The sequence below is a fragment of the Pollicipes pollicipes genome, unplaced genomic scaffold (genome assembly GCF_011947565.3).
Source record: "Pollicipes pollicipes isolate AB1234 unplaced genomic scaffold, Ppol_2.1 Scaffold_7261;HRSCAF=8764_pilon_pilon_pilon, whole genome shotgun sequence".
NCBI lineage: Eukaryota > Metazoa > Arthropoda > Thecostraca > Pollicipedomorpha > Pollicipedidae > Pollicipes > Pollicipes pollicipes.
The window spans coordinates 22747277-22760436 of NW_023597054.1; the positions used below are offsets into that span (position 1 = coordinate 22747277).

The window sequence follows — 13160 nt, forward strand, 5'->3', positions numbered from 1 at the left end:
GCCCGCTGCCGCTGCCGCCGTCGCCCCTGCCGCCGCCGCCGCCGCCGCGTCACTGTGGTCAATGGCCGATCGGGGCCAATATGCTTGGCTGCACGCGAACTGCGCGGAGTCTGTCCGACAGGGGGACGCGTCACAGCGCCGTTCGCAGAAGCATTCGCGGCAACGGAGCGGAGCGCGGCCGCAGTCAGAGTTGTGGTCAGTGTCACGCAGTCAGATTTGTTGTCGGTGTCACGGTTAGTGTGTCATTCAGTGACAGCGACAGTCACGCTTAACGTACAGGCATTCGCACACAGTCGCACATCAAGTCGGCGACAGCAGCAGATGCAGTTGTCGTCGCAGACACGGTCATCACGTTCACCCCAGTCCGCTACAATAGTCCGCTCAGTTCCGTCCCAGCACAGCCACAGACCTTCCTCAGCTTCGGCTACAGTTCAGGCCCGCGGCTACAGTGGCGGTGGCGCAGCGTCACAGTCACGGTCGCGCGCGAGCGGCGTGGCGTGACGTCGCCGGCGCTGCTGCCGCCGCCGCCGCCGCCGCCGCCGCCGTGTGACCGATGGCCAATTGGCGGCACGTCACTGGCAGCGACACGGGGTGGCGGTCGCGCCGGCGGCCCCCGGCCCCGACCTGCGGCCCGGGCCGGCTCACCACCGCCCCGGGCGCCGGCGTGTGTTCGAGCCGACGAATCCGACGGTTCGCTACTGATGATGACGTTTCTGCTGCCAGTGATTTTAAACGAGATAGTACCTGTTTTCAATTGCCTACTTTTGCCGGCCTTGAGCGAAATCGGTGCACGTCACCCGCTGGAGCTTTTGAGAACTGAGCCATCCGGGTAATGGGGAGTGAGTGAGCGGGTGCGTTGGACATCACATGGCTGCGTAACTCGGTCTGAACTCGGTCGATCCTAATGGAGCCAGCGAGACTCAGTCTGGCCGACTTCGGCCGGAACTACGTCCCGCGGGCATCGGCCATTGCGGCATCCGCCATTATAACTGATGGAGTGGAAGAGCGCTCCTGGCTCCTGGATACTTTCATCCCGCGCCGACCGCAGTCGATGGAAAAACACCGGAAGTGTCCGCCGAGGCGACGGGCGGCCGCATGCCACCGTGATGCCGGTCGGCGCGGGCCGAAGCGCGCCGTTTGTGGCGCGCCGGGCCGACCGGATTCGCCACGAGCCAACCGCGGGGCCGGCCGCAACAAAGGGCCGCCGGTCAAGTGGTCATTGTTTCGTGCGCCGGCCGGACGCCGGCTCTGTGTTTGTTATCACCGGCGGCGTGCATTGTGGCCGGAGATAATGGCCCCGGCCGGCCGGTGCGCCGGACCCCGTCGGCCGCGCGTCACGATTTAGTGCCGCCGACGCCGGCCGCGCCGCACTGACGGCGTCACGGTGGACCTGGTCACCGGCGGCGGCGAGGCCCGGCCGGCCGGGTCGCCGTGGGTGGCGCGGCGCGCGTGGCCCGACGGCGCCCCCACGTACCAGTGTCTCCGGCCGTACCTGTCGGTCTCGGCGAGCGCGCAGAAGCGGCCGCCCCCGGCTGCCCGGGAAGCCGTGCTCATTAGCTAATGATGGCGTGGCGCGCGTCGCCGGCGCCGCCCGCTCCGGCCGGTGTGGCGGGAACGGGCCGTGACGGACGTGTGGCCGCGGTGAGGTCGGAGCCGGCGCTCGAGACGGGGAGGGCAGGCCTGCTGCGGAGACGGCGCGCGGAGGCGGCCGTCGCCGAGGCGGGTCGACGCCTCCGATCGCGACCGTCCGGATTGGAGGACTCTCAGTCTGAGCCGGCCAGGCTGGCCAGCTCAGCAGCAGCTCAGTGTTGACAACTCGGCGCCGACGCATCCGGCGGTGTCAGGCGGTGTTCAGTCATGTCCAGTCGTGTCAGACGGTGTTCGGTGGTGTCCGACGTTGTCTGTGATGTCCGGTTGTACCGGTGGTGTGTCCCATGATGCCCAGTGGTGTCCAGTGGCAGCCGACAGTGTCTGGTAGTGCCGATGGTATCCGGTAGTATCGGTGGTGCCCGGTGATGGCCGGTGGTGTCCTATGGTGTCCAGTGATGACCGGTGGTGTTCAGTGACGTCCGCTGGTGTCCGATGGTGTCCGATGGTGTCCGATGGTGTCCGATGGTGTTCGGTGGTGTCCGGCGATGTCAGACGCCGCCTTGTCGCGTCTCCCTTCAGGCGACGTCGCTGGGCGGCTGACAGTGCGGCGTCGGCCATCCACTACCGGCCGCTCGTTTGCCGATCGAAGCCTGTCTGGTCAAATTGCGCGCCCGGTGGGTCACACCCATGCATGGCCAAACGTCACACTGCTGTCAGCTTTGACACCGAGTCAGGACGTCTGCGGGGGTTTCCCAGTCTTTCAGCTGACGTGCATTAACGGTCTGCTTACCAATCCACGTCTAATGAATGTGATGCAGGTGTCCGTTTGCAAAGGGCGAATGTGGACAATACAGCTGTCGTCGCGTCAAGCCCCGGTGCCCCGCTTTGTGCTTTTTGCGTAACGTCCGCGGGCTTCTTTGTCGGTGACGCCGCTTTGTGCGGTGCTTAACACCAACAGGATGCGGACCCGCCGACGGGGACATTGTCTTGATGACTTGGAGCTGGAAAACGATGGTTTCACCGCCCGAACCCTCCTCGGGCGGCATTCACCGGGATTATGAGGCCCAAAGTCGCAGATCCTCGCACAATGTCGAAGCTTGTGGAAGAGCAATGGATGACGCTGTGTGGGAGAGTTGGCTCTGCGGGCCGTGATGGTCTGCTGGCGGACGAGGAAGGGGGCTGGTGCTGTACGTCCGGGATAAGACTGGAAAATAACCGAATGAGTTACATCTGCGTCACCAGAGGATGCACGATTGGGGTCATTTGGCCAGCCAGCGTGGTCAAAATGTGCTTAATAAGTTATTGCTTCGTTCATCCAATCGGCCATTCAACTGACCCGAGTATTTTCAACTGTAATATTGATGCAAATATAATGGCTTCGAACCTCAAGATCCAATTGTGTTTTAGTGCCACGATTTCCGCTCTGAGTGCACGATGCATGGACCTTACGGATGGCGACGGCAATGCGGCAGAGCAATATCCATCCAGGTAACGCATGCGTCCGACGCCACACTGCACTTAAGCCCAGCCGCAGCAGTGGCGGCGTCAAACGGGGCGAAAATACGTGCGGCCGTGCATGCGCCATCACCTCATTAATCTGGACATGGGAATGAACGCGCGGCAGCATCTCGGCCGGCCGACGGACGTGACCGGGCCGCCGTGACGTCAGTTTCCGGTGCCGGCTCGGCGCAGAAGCGGCGAGCAGTGGCGCCGGCGGACGGAGCGCCAACGCGCCGATCGCTCTGTGCGCGCGCGCGTCGACAGGGCGTGCCTGCTCTGTGCATTCCACCGGAGGCAGCGAACGGCGCTAGGCACGCGCCGCGCCCTATATGCATGTGTTCTTTCAGGCCACGAGACCAACGCAGTAATCGCTTTTGAGTGATGGCAGTAGTCAGCTGTGAACGATGACAGTAGTCAATTGTGGTCGATGAGATGCGAGAAACGGCAGCGACAGAAGGGGATGTTTCCAAGTACAGACATGGTGTATTTTTTCTCTCAGTTGTCAGTCTCATTATCATTTACATAGCAGTTGTACGAATCCTCCGCCACAGTTATTCGACATGATGCGAGGTAGCGCGTTATGAAGAATAATTCAATATCAAAGATGATTTCAATCGCGATGACTGGGTCTTAAGTGCTGGAAAGGCCGACTAATAATCGTAAAGTGACCAACACGTGCCAACTGCCCAGTCTCGTGGCGTCGTTCAACTCAAAGGACGGCAGTCATTGCGCTCTTCCCCCAAAAACGTCGACGCGCTATTCATGGCAGACGGGTGAAATTGGAGCTGTGGATGATTTCGCCAACACAGTTTATATTGTTGCAGCCATATTTGATTGGTTTTGGGCTCTAAATGCGCCCGTTTATGGGTAATCAACGAAACCATGCGACGCGGGACATAGATTAGTCCGCCACAGACCGCGCTGCCCATGGTAAGCATACGTTGGAAGCTTTCTAATCAAGTTTTATATCCCTTAATTCTGCCGGTCGGCTCGAATAGTTTGATGGGTTTCTGTAGGGAAACGCAGCACCTCGTTTTGGCCTTTCAATCCCCGAACTTCCATCGACGACCCACTATACTCGTCACGATCGCATGGAAGATCGGGAATTCCTTTCGTTCGGAAGCTGTTTCGCACGGAACTTGCAAAACTGTAAATGAAATGCGCACAGGACAGACACTCGCTTGATGTCAATGCGCCTACTTTGCTTGTTATTTGCTCCCAAAGGTTTACGAGGCAACTGCCGACACGAGTCAAATCGTGTTGCGCTGAAGTTGGTGGTGCGACGTGGCTCAGTGTCGCAACTCCTACGAGTTGTGCAAGCCAGTGTCCACATTAACCCCCGCTACTTAAAACTAAGCGCCCGAGTTATGCGCCGTTTCGATCGTTGTCAGCGTTGAGCGCAAGATGCCCCTCCCCCCGCGCCGGCACGTCGCGCGGACTGAGCGACGGCTGACGGCTGCCGTCTCTTCTTAAACTGTGCGTGTGCGTGCGTGTGCGTGCGTGTGCGTGTTGGATTCTCCCAGGACACCGCTGCAGAGCTGAGCCCTCCATCCCCATGCATTTGCGCCCTCGCTCCACCCCAGCCTGCTCCGCAACTGGTCACGCTTGTAGACACGGGACAGTCGTGAAAGCGCGGCCGCTGCAGCGGCCCACGGCCGCGGCGCGCGCCGCCGTTTCACGCGCCGCAGTCCGGTAAAAGTGGGTTTTGGGGCGCGCCGGCGCGGCGCAGGGGCCGGCCAGCGTCCCAGGCCCGGCGGTCATGTTTGATGCATCACTGGGCCCTGCGGCGGCGCTGGCCTCGTATGCAGCCTGCGGCGGCGTCGCCCAGTTCTGGCCGCCGCTCGCGTGGGCCGGCTCACGTGCCGGACGAGGCGTGGGAACGAGGCTCCGTGGCGTCTTGCAGTAGCTGTGTCATCGTGTTTTGAGGAGAAAAGTTGTCCAGCAACTCATCTGAGATTTCGTGGAGATAACTGGGGGGACGTGGAACTGAGGTTTACGTCGCTGTGAATGTCACGCGTGCTTTTACTCCTTAAATTTGGAGCACAGGCACCATTTCGCTCGTGGCTTTCAGGCCAGCCGTAGGTGGAGAACGCCGCTAGCGGACGTGATGCAGACCTTACCGGCTCTTATCAGCCAATTGACACATAGCTTAGTCCGCTGCCAAATCCTCGATGCTGAACTTCACCGTTATTTACAATTTTTGTGTACGCAAGTGCAAATTATTTTCGGTGTAGAAATGACAGCATAGGCTTTAAACTGCAGAAAACTAGGCGTTACATTTCAAGAACGAAAAACTGTCGCGATCAGCTTTTCTTCCCAACGATCCTTGAAAGTTTATTAGTATGTTTTCATTACAAAGCTGCCAAGGATACTTTAAATCTGTCATATCGGTCTCAAATCGAGCCTAAAATGCCTGAGAGAGAAATCTCTTGAACAACTTTTTTATCTCAAGCGTCGTCTCATTTCGCGGTCGTGCCGCTGGGTGGAACATTTAAATGCTAAGCGCCTCTTGTATGCGGTGAAAGTTACGCCAGACCGGAAGTAATTGGTTGTTGGTTGATCCGCTCTCCCTTGATTTGCGGCGCACCGCGATGCGCAGTCGCTCAGAGGGCCCCAGGGAACACGCTGCCTCGCAGGGGGTGCGTGCTCCGGGTAATTGAGCCTGCTTCTCTTCAACACTTGCACCTAGTGGGGAGCAATGCCAGAGCAGCTGCCGGTCTCGCGGTGTTGATCGGCTGCCGGCGGAGCAGTTGGCCGGGGGTTACGACGGACGGAATGTGGCGCACATATGTTATGTGGTCGGCTGCCGAGGCGGACCGACGCGCTCTTCGACCTGATCCCGGCTGAGTCGGCGGATTCCGGCGGCCCTCTGCCACGCTGTGATGCGCTCACGCTGAGGCGAACCGGAGCCGGTGTGGTCACTGAGCCCGCTGACCCGAGATCGACACCCCGTGACCTGGCGGCGAAGCTGCTCGGCCGCTGGCCGCGTAACGAGTGGAGCAGCTGGGTGTGGAGCCGCAAGTCGGTCGTCTCCCAACTCGGCCTCCGTCCAACTGGCTCTTCACTCGTCCCAACCAAGCCCAGCTCGTTCTGGCTCTTCCTGCGATGTCCCGGCCCGTCCCGCCCGTCCTGACCCGTTCTGACCCGTCCTGGCCGTTCTACCGGCGGTGCGGTGCGGTGCGGTGCGGTGCGGGTGCGGTGCGGTGCGGTGCGGGGCGGGGGCGGCTCCGCCGCCGCACGCCGGCCCTGTTTGCCGCCCGGCTGAGTGATGTTTGACGTGCTGCGCTGGGCGGCCCGTAACCGGCCGGTGCGGCCTCCTCTGTTCCGGGCTCAGACGTCAGCCGCCGCTCAAAACAGCGCGCCGTGTCGGGAGGGTGCCGGCTCGGCCGCCGCCGGCGGGCCCGGCGCGCGGTACGGCGGTGCACCGCCGCCGACACCGGCAGTCCGCCGGCAGTGGCAGCCCGCCGGTAGCGACAGCCCACCGGCAGCGCCAGCCCACCGGCAGCGACAGCCCGCCGGCGCCCTCGGACCTCTTGGAACCGGCGGGCGCTTGACGTTCACAGCGAGATGGCTCCTTTGCAGTGATTGAGAAGTGGCTGTCTGCCACGGCGCCGGCTCACACTGAGCCTGGGACGTGGATGGGAGAGATTTCGACCCCGTGACAGCGCAATTTCGCTCGGCAGCGCAGAGTGGTCAGCTGTACGCAGCTGAGCGTACGGCTGGGCTGGATACCCATATCGCTGCAAGGGCGAAATGAGCAGAAAAAAATCAACACCATCTACCGTTTGGGCTTGGAATCGACACAGCCTTCCCGCAACCGCGCTTGGCTAATGGTATGCCAGTTCCATAGCATAAACTGCACGTTCACGTGCACGCAATGCCGTCATAATGCATGCTAAATAGATTCAAGAACATCCTTTGACGGCTGTTGCATAAAAATGTGTCGGCGATTTCCAAGTGGTCTGCTCGCTTTGAAGTGAGAAATCTTTGGGTTATTTAGCGCACCTGCCTCCCCTGCGCCTAACGATCGGCCCAGCTGCGGCGCCCCGTCCCGGTATTAATTCACGTAATGAGCAGCGAGCCCTCGAACCGGTCATTTGCGCCCGCGTGACGAAAGGCGGCTGACACGCGGCCGGCACGGGCGCCGACTCGTGGGTCACGACATGACCGTTTCGTCCCACGACCGCCGCTTCCAGGAGGCGCGCCGACGACGCAGGCCGCCGTCTCCGGGTGGCGGGGCGGGGACGACCCGGCCGGCCGGCGGCCCTCTCCCCGTGGGAACGCTGCCGGCTGGCGGGGCCGGCCGGCGCCCCGTGACCCGTGACCCGTGACCCGACGCCGATCCGGGACGATCGTGACCCGGCCGGTAATCGCGCCGGCTCATCCGCCGCTGCAGCGCTGCAAAAATAATAATTAGCCGGCGCCCATGCCCCGTTCGCCAGTCGGGCGGAAGGAGTGAGAGACGGCCGACCATTACGGTGGTTACATTCGATTTACTTCAATTTGCTGGCTGTTGGCCGGCGCCGCGGTGCGCCGGTGATTTGTCAAGCCCGTCGGCTGCCCGCTTCGGTGGGGTGTCATTAACCGGTCCATTCCCCGCGTCTGGCATTAATGTTGCAATAGCGCAGCATTTGCTCGTGTAACCGCACGGAGATGGAGGAATAACGGCCGTCAGCCATTTTAGCGCTGTGGTTCTATTACTCACTCGATAGCTGTTATTTACGGCGTATTTAGACAGCGGTGCAGCAATCAAACCGGCGTACGTCGATTGGCTGCGCGGCGATGCAGTGCTTCCACACCAATTAGCGTTTCTCACCGGCGTGATCAGCATTCGCTATTTGTTTAGTGTTTGGCATTTTTCTCACGCGCCGTCGTGCCGGCCAACGGACGGCAGTCACGCGGCGGCTCCGAAACGCGGCGCGTCGCTCGGCCCCGGCCCGGCCAGCAGCCAGACGGGCGGGCAGGCCGCCGACCGACGCTCGCGCCTTCGCCCGCCGCGAAGCACCGAATGGGAGTCGCAGAGGGGGGGGGGGGTCGATTGCTGCTCTGTGACAAATCGGCGACTCGCCTGCACTGGCGGCGGCGCGACGCGATGACACGATGTCGTGAGTGGAGGACGCGGGGGCCGACGTCCCCCCCCCCCCGCCTGCTGCCGGGTCACGCTGCGTCAGCGTGCTGTGGCAACTCGGAATAAGCCGAAGGTCGTGTTAGTGAGTGTGGCAGTGAAATATGTTCCTGGGATGCACTAGGGTCCAGCAATCTGAGGTCTCTTCCCCTTTTCGAGTTGCCGAACTGCTAATTAAACCTGGGAGACTGCTCGTCCCCAATTGTCGCAAAACCAGCGCCACGCGCCCTCCCCCGCCCTCTCTCCGGCCGCGTGCCTCGGACAGACGCGCACTCGACCGACGACGTCACCGCGGTGATGGACGCCCTCGGTTTGGCGCAGTCACCGTCTCCGCCGCCGCCTGCCGCCCGCCAGCGGCGATTGCACGACCGCGCCTGGGGGAGGAGTTCGATACAAATTCAGGGCGCATGATTGAATATCAGCGCCCGCGGCTGGTAGCCGCACGTTTCCCACCAATGTCACCATTCGAATTCGGACCGGGCCCGTAAAGACGATCGATCAGTCGCGCCTAGCGGCCACGTAGCCGAGTAACAGGTGGCCACCGACGACGCGCCGGCGACGGCGTCGGGGCGTCGCACCTGCGCCCGGCCGGCCGGCCCTGGCGGCCAAAAAACGCCTGCTGTCACGTCTGCTGTGCTGTCAGGGGCGACCGACGGGCGCCCACGGGCTGCACGGCCGGGCGAGGGCGAGACGGACAGGCGGCCGCGCGGTGCACGTGCCGTCACGCAGTGCGTCGATTCCGGCATGTGCAGTGCATTGTGCGCGTAGCCGGGGAGAGAGCGCGTGCTTGGAGAGAGTGCCGGCCGACGGGGTGATGGACGGGACATGGGCGGACCCCCGGGCTGTAGAAACCGGAAGCTGTCTGTTGTAACGAACTTCGCGATTTTGCCTTTCCCTCGACTCTGGTAACATTTTTGGAACAAATATAACGCATTACGACATGGGACGGAGACGTCTGCGTTTCTTCTCCGAGTTCTCCGTTGGTATGTGGCCCTTCACTCGCCAGCAGGTCGCCTGTCGCCCTGCTGCTGATTCCCCAACGCTTGCTGTAGAACCCACTACCAGTGGACTCGACAGTGCTTGACTCATCGCGGCTTGTTGAGTTCAGACCTCGTCAGGAATGTGTTTCGTTTTCCCCACTGCGGTCGGCACAGGCGTGATCGCCGTGCACTCGTAATCAGAGTGGCTCCGTGTGCCGCGAAGTGACCCAACAGATTACCTAGTCCCACTCCGACCGAAACAGCTAGACAAAGCCCGATGTGTGCTTCACACTCGAGCCTCGCCGACACCTGCGTGAACGGCGCGGCGCAGGCCCGAGGTGGCGGCACCAAACAACGCCGCCGCGCGTCCGGCCGCCAGCCCTTGCGTGCTCACGTGCGCGCTGTGTTCAAACACTCGCCGCGGCCGCGTGACGTCTCGTGGCGAGACTTCCGTCCGGCAGGCAAATAAACACGTGCCCTGCGCGCCGCGGCCGGCGCGGCGATTAATGGTCGACGGCGGGCGGCGGCGGCCGGCGGACAGCTGTTCGGCGACGCAGGGCGCGGACGTGGTTCTCACGGAGCCGTCTGCGCGCCGCGGCGGGCGACGCCTCGAAACGGGCCGCGGAGAGGCGCCGTGAGTGTGCCGGCCCGCCCGCGGCGCCGCCGCCTCACGAGCGGCCGCGCGACGGGGCCAGCCGGGCTGCAGATCTCGGCGGCAGCAGAGGCGCCCCCCCCCCCCCCTCTCAGATCAGCCAGCCAGACTCGGCGTGTCGCTTCTGCACGACTGGCGGAGAATTAGGGCTGAGAACAAGCGGCGGCAGTTTATGGCTCGACTGATGTGGCGCGAGGCCTCCGTCGGCGACACTCCGCAGTTCAGGCGCGACGTGCGGGCTGGAAATCAGGCGGAGGGGAGCATGTCGGGCTCGAGCCGACGGGAGGCCTGATCTACGGCAGCGCCACCGGGCCGGTACAGGGAGAGCGACGCACCCTGCCGTGCCGCCTCCCGCTGCGGCGGCAGTCCGAGCCCCACGCCGGGCCGACTTCTGCAGGCTGACAGGCACACTGGTACCGACCTCCAGCGGAACCGAATCCGATTCCTTGGGCCTCTTATCCAGGGGTTGTCGATGCTTCCTAAAATATCGGTGTATCTTGGATATCTTTATTGAAGCATCAAGGCATTTATATTTCAATATCGATGTAAAAAATGTCCGTGCTGCTCTAAATTGTTCCATAATGTTACCAATAGGCTTCCGTGACACAAATATATATATATATATATATATATATATATATATATATATATACATATATAACTATATATATATATATATATATATATATATATATATATATATATATATATATATATATATACATATATACATATGTACATACAATATATGTGGTTTCTGTATGTGATACCAACTGATGTCTTAAATAGCAGTATCCGTTCGAAATTAGGATTAGAATCGGATGCAGCAGTTATACCTATACTACAATTACATCCGGATTCAACTCTATTGGCATTGGTTCGGATTCGAAATCGATGGTTAGGTACTGAAATCAAGCACAGATGAGAGGGGGAGGACATGCCACAGTTATTGTGTCGATACCAATGAGTGTGTGTCCGAAGATGTCCCAAGCCATTACCACCAATCACAATCTGTAGACAATGTTAACAGCTAAGCGAATGGCGAGTCGGCGATCCACCACTTACTCTTAGGGGCCAATCAGCCGGCGCGATTTAAAAGCGCCGGCCAATCCCCTGAAGCGGCGGAGAGTCCGAGCTGAGGCCGCCACGGCCCTCCCGCCGGCTTCAGACACGTTCATCGTCTCGTCGGCCGTCCTCGTAAAGGCACCGGGGGAGATCGTTCGCAGGCCCCGGTGCCGGCTCCGCGGCGCTCCTTCCCGCCACGGCGAGGTTAGCGGGCCGCGCGGTTTTACGAGTCGTGTACCGTCTCGCTGCCGGGTCGCGGAGTTTTGCAGGTGCGTAAGCTCGCGCCGCCAACTGGACGGTTAGCAGCTTGTTCCCAGCGGCCGCCGCGGCCGCTGCGCCCCTGCGAAGTCCTGCTATGGAGGGCGAGCCGTGCTCAGCACGCGGGAATTTGAGCCGCGCCATGAGCGATCTCAGCACCAGCACGTGACTAATGGGCGTGTCCACCCCCCCCCCCTCCCCCCAACGGGCGGAGTCTGGACACCAAACGCGGGGTTTGGATGGGCGGTGCGGAGGGTGCTGCCGGAGGACAGCCGGCGGAGTCTGGGGGACGGGTCTGGGAAGGGGTAGGGGTGCGCCACCACCCGCACCTGCCGTCCCGGCCTGCGGTCGACAGCAGAACACGACTGGTGGAGGCTCGCGCGTCAGGGCTTGGGTGTGCTCACCGGCGTGATCGCGACAGTTAACATTCTCGTCCGCCGCCTCACATCCTGCAGCAGCTGCGCGGGTCTGTTAACAACGCCAAGAGCGCTCCGCAACAGGCCGTCACCATGGATTTATCCAGAGGTGCGTGTTCGTGCGATGCGCTCGTAGCAAAAGTTCAGGACAGCGGGAGAGGGGGAGGGGACTCACTGGCCTGTATGCGTTGATGTGCTTACTTTTTCGCGCAAGTGTGGGCCCGGTTTTCAGCAGAGCAGGAGGACAGAACGGTTGCGTGATAGCTCCCTGGAAAAATGCATGTGGTGCATATCGAGCACGAGGTATGCGACTGCCGCATGTGGCGTCCGCTCCACCGAACGGCACACCCAGCACCCAGCTTCCAGATCTCATGGGATGAGGACGTGGTGCAGTCTGTGGCCTCCATATCTGATGAGATGAGGACATGCAGCAGTCCGTGGCCTCCAGATCTGATGGGATGAGGACGTGCAGCAGTCCATGACTTCCATATCTGACGAGATGAGGACGTGGTGTAGTCCGTGGCGCCGCCGCCCCAGAGATTGTTCTCGTCTTTAGCGGACATGCGCGACCGCTAGTGCGTAAGCCAAACTGGATTCCGACCCGCGCCACGGCCGGATAATGAGATGTAATGATAATGATGTCGGGACGGAAGCGCGGGGAGGACCTTTCTCACAGGCCGGGCTGGGAACAATGAGCCGGCCACACGGCTGACCGCTAATGAGCCGTTGTTTCGGGATGTCGCCGGCAGCTGACTGAGATCGGATGAGCCCCCGGCGTCGTGGCGCCGCTGGCCGGTCACAGGTCTGCCCTGAGCCGGGCTTTTCCGCGGCGCCGGTCACCGCGGCTGCGGACGGCTTAACCCGGCCATGTGTACAGCTGGGATCACCGCAGGACTGGCGTATGGTTACGGCTCGCCGTCCCCCTACGTCCCAGCGAGAGCCCTCGCAGTGTGACCTTTCATGGCCATGCCTGAGACGGCCGGCACGTTCAGGGCTGGCCCAGCCGTGTAAGGCTGTAACCGCAGCAGCTGCCTCAGCCCAGCTAGAGCCCTCGCAGTGTGGGCTTTACTTGCCATGCCCTGGCCCAGCAGTGTGAGGCTGTAATCGGAGCATCTGCCTCAGCCCAGCTACAGCCCTCGCAGTCTGGCCTTTAGTTGCCATGCCCTGGCCCAGCCGTGTGAGGCTGTAACCGGAGCAGCCGCTTGAGCCCAGCTCCCATGCGCCGTGCGTGTTTCCCGCCCCCTGACACACAAGGGCCGCACGTAGGCCGCCGCACGGCTCCCCTCTACCTCCCCCCCCCCCCCCGCGTGACGGCGTATGCACCACGGCACGCGCGGTAGTACAGCGCGCACACAGGTGTTCGCTGCCGGCTGTTTCTATTCAGCACAGACAGCGAGCCCTCGGGGGACACGTTTGACACAGGCGGGATAGCTGACACGCGGCTGACTCGTGCGGCACACAAATATGCAGCGGACACACACGGACATGGAGACACACGAACACGGACGCAGGAGAGACACGAACACAAAAGAGACAGGGACTCGCGAGAAACACGGACACACGAGACAAGCGGA

At 61.5% G+C, this 13160-nt stretch overlaps 1 protein-coding gene across 1 annotated transcript in view; it reads left to right on the forward strand.

Annotated features, from left to right (window-relative positions):
• Nucleotides 1-13160, forward strand: part of LOC119111197 (cadherin-23-like) — a 125364-nt gene that overhangs the window by 66215 nt on the left and 45989 nt on the right. The gene's annotated exons all lie outside the window — the stretch shown is intronic.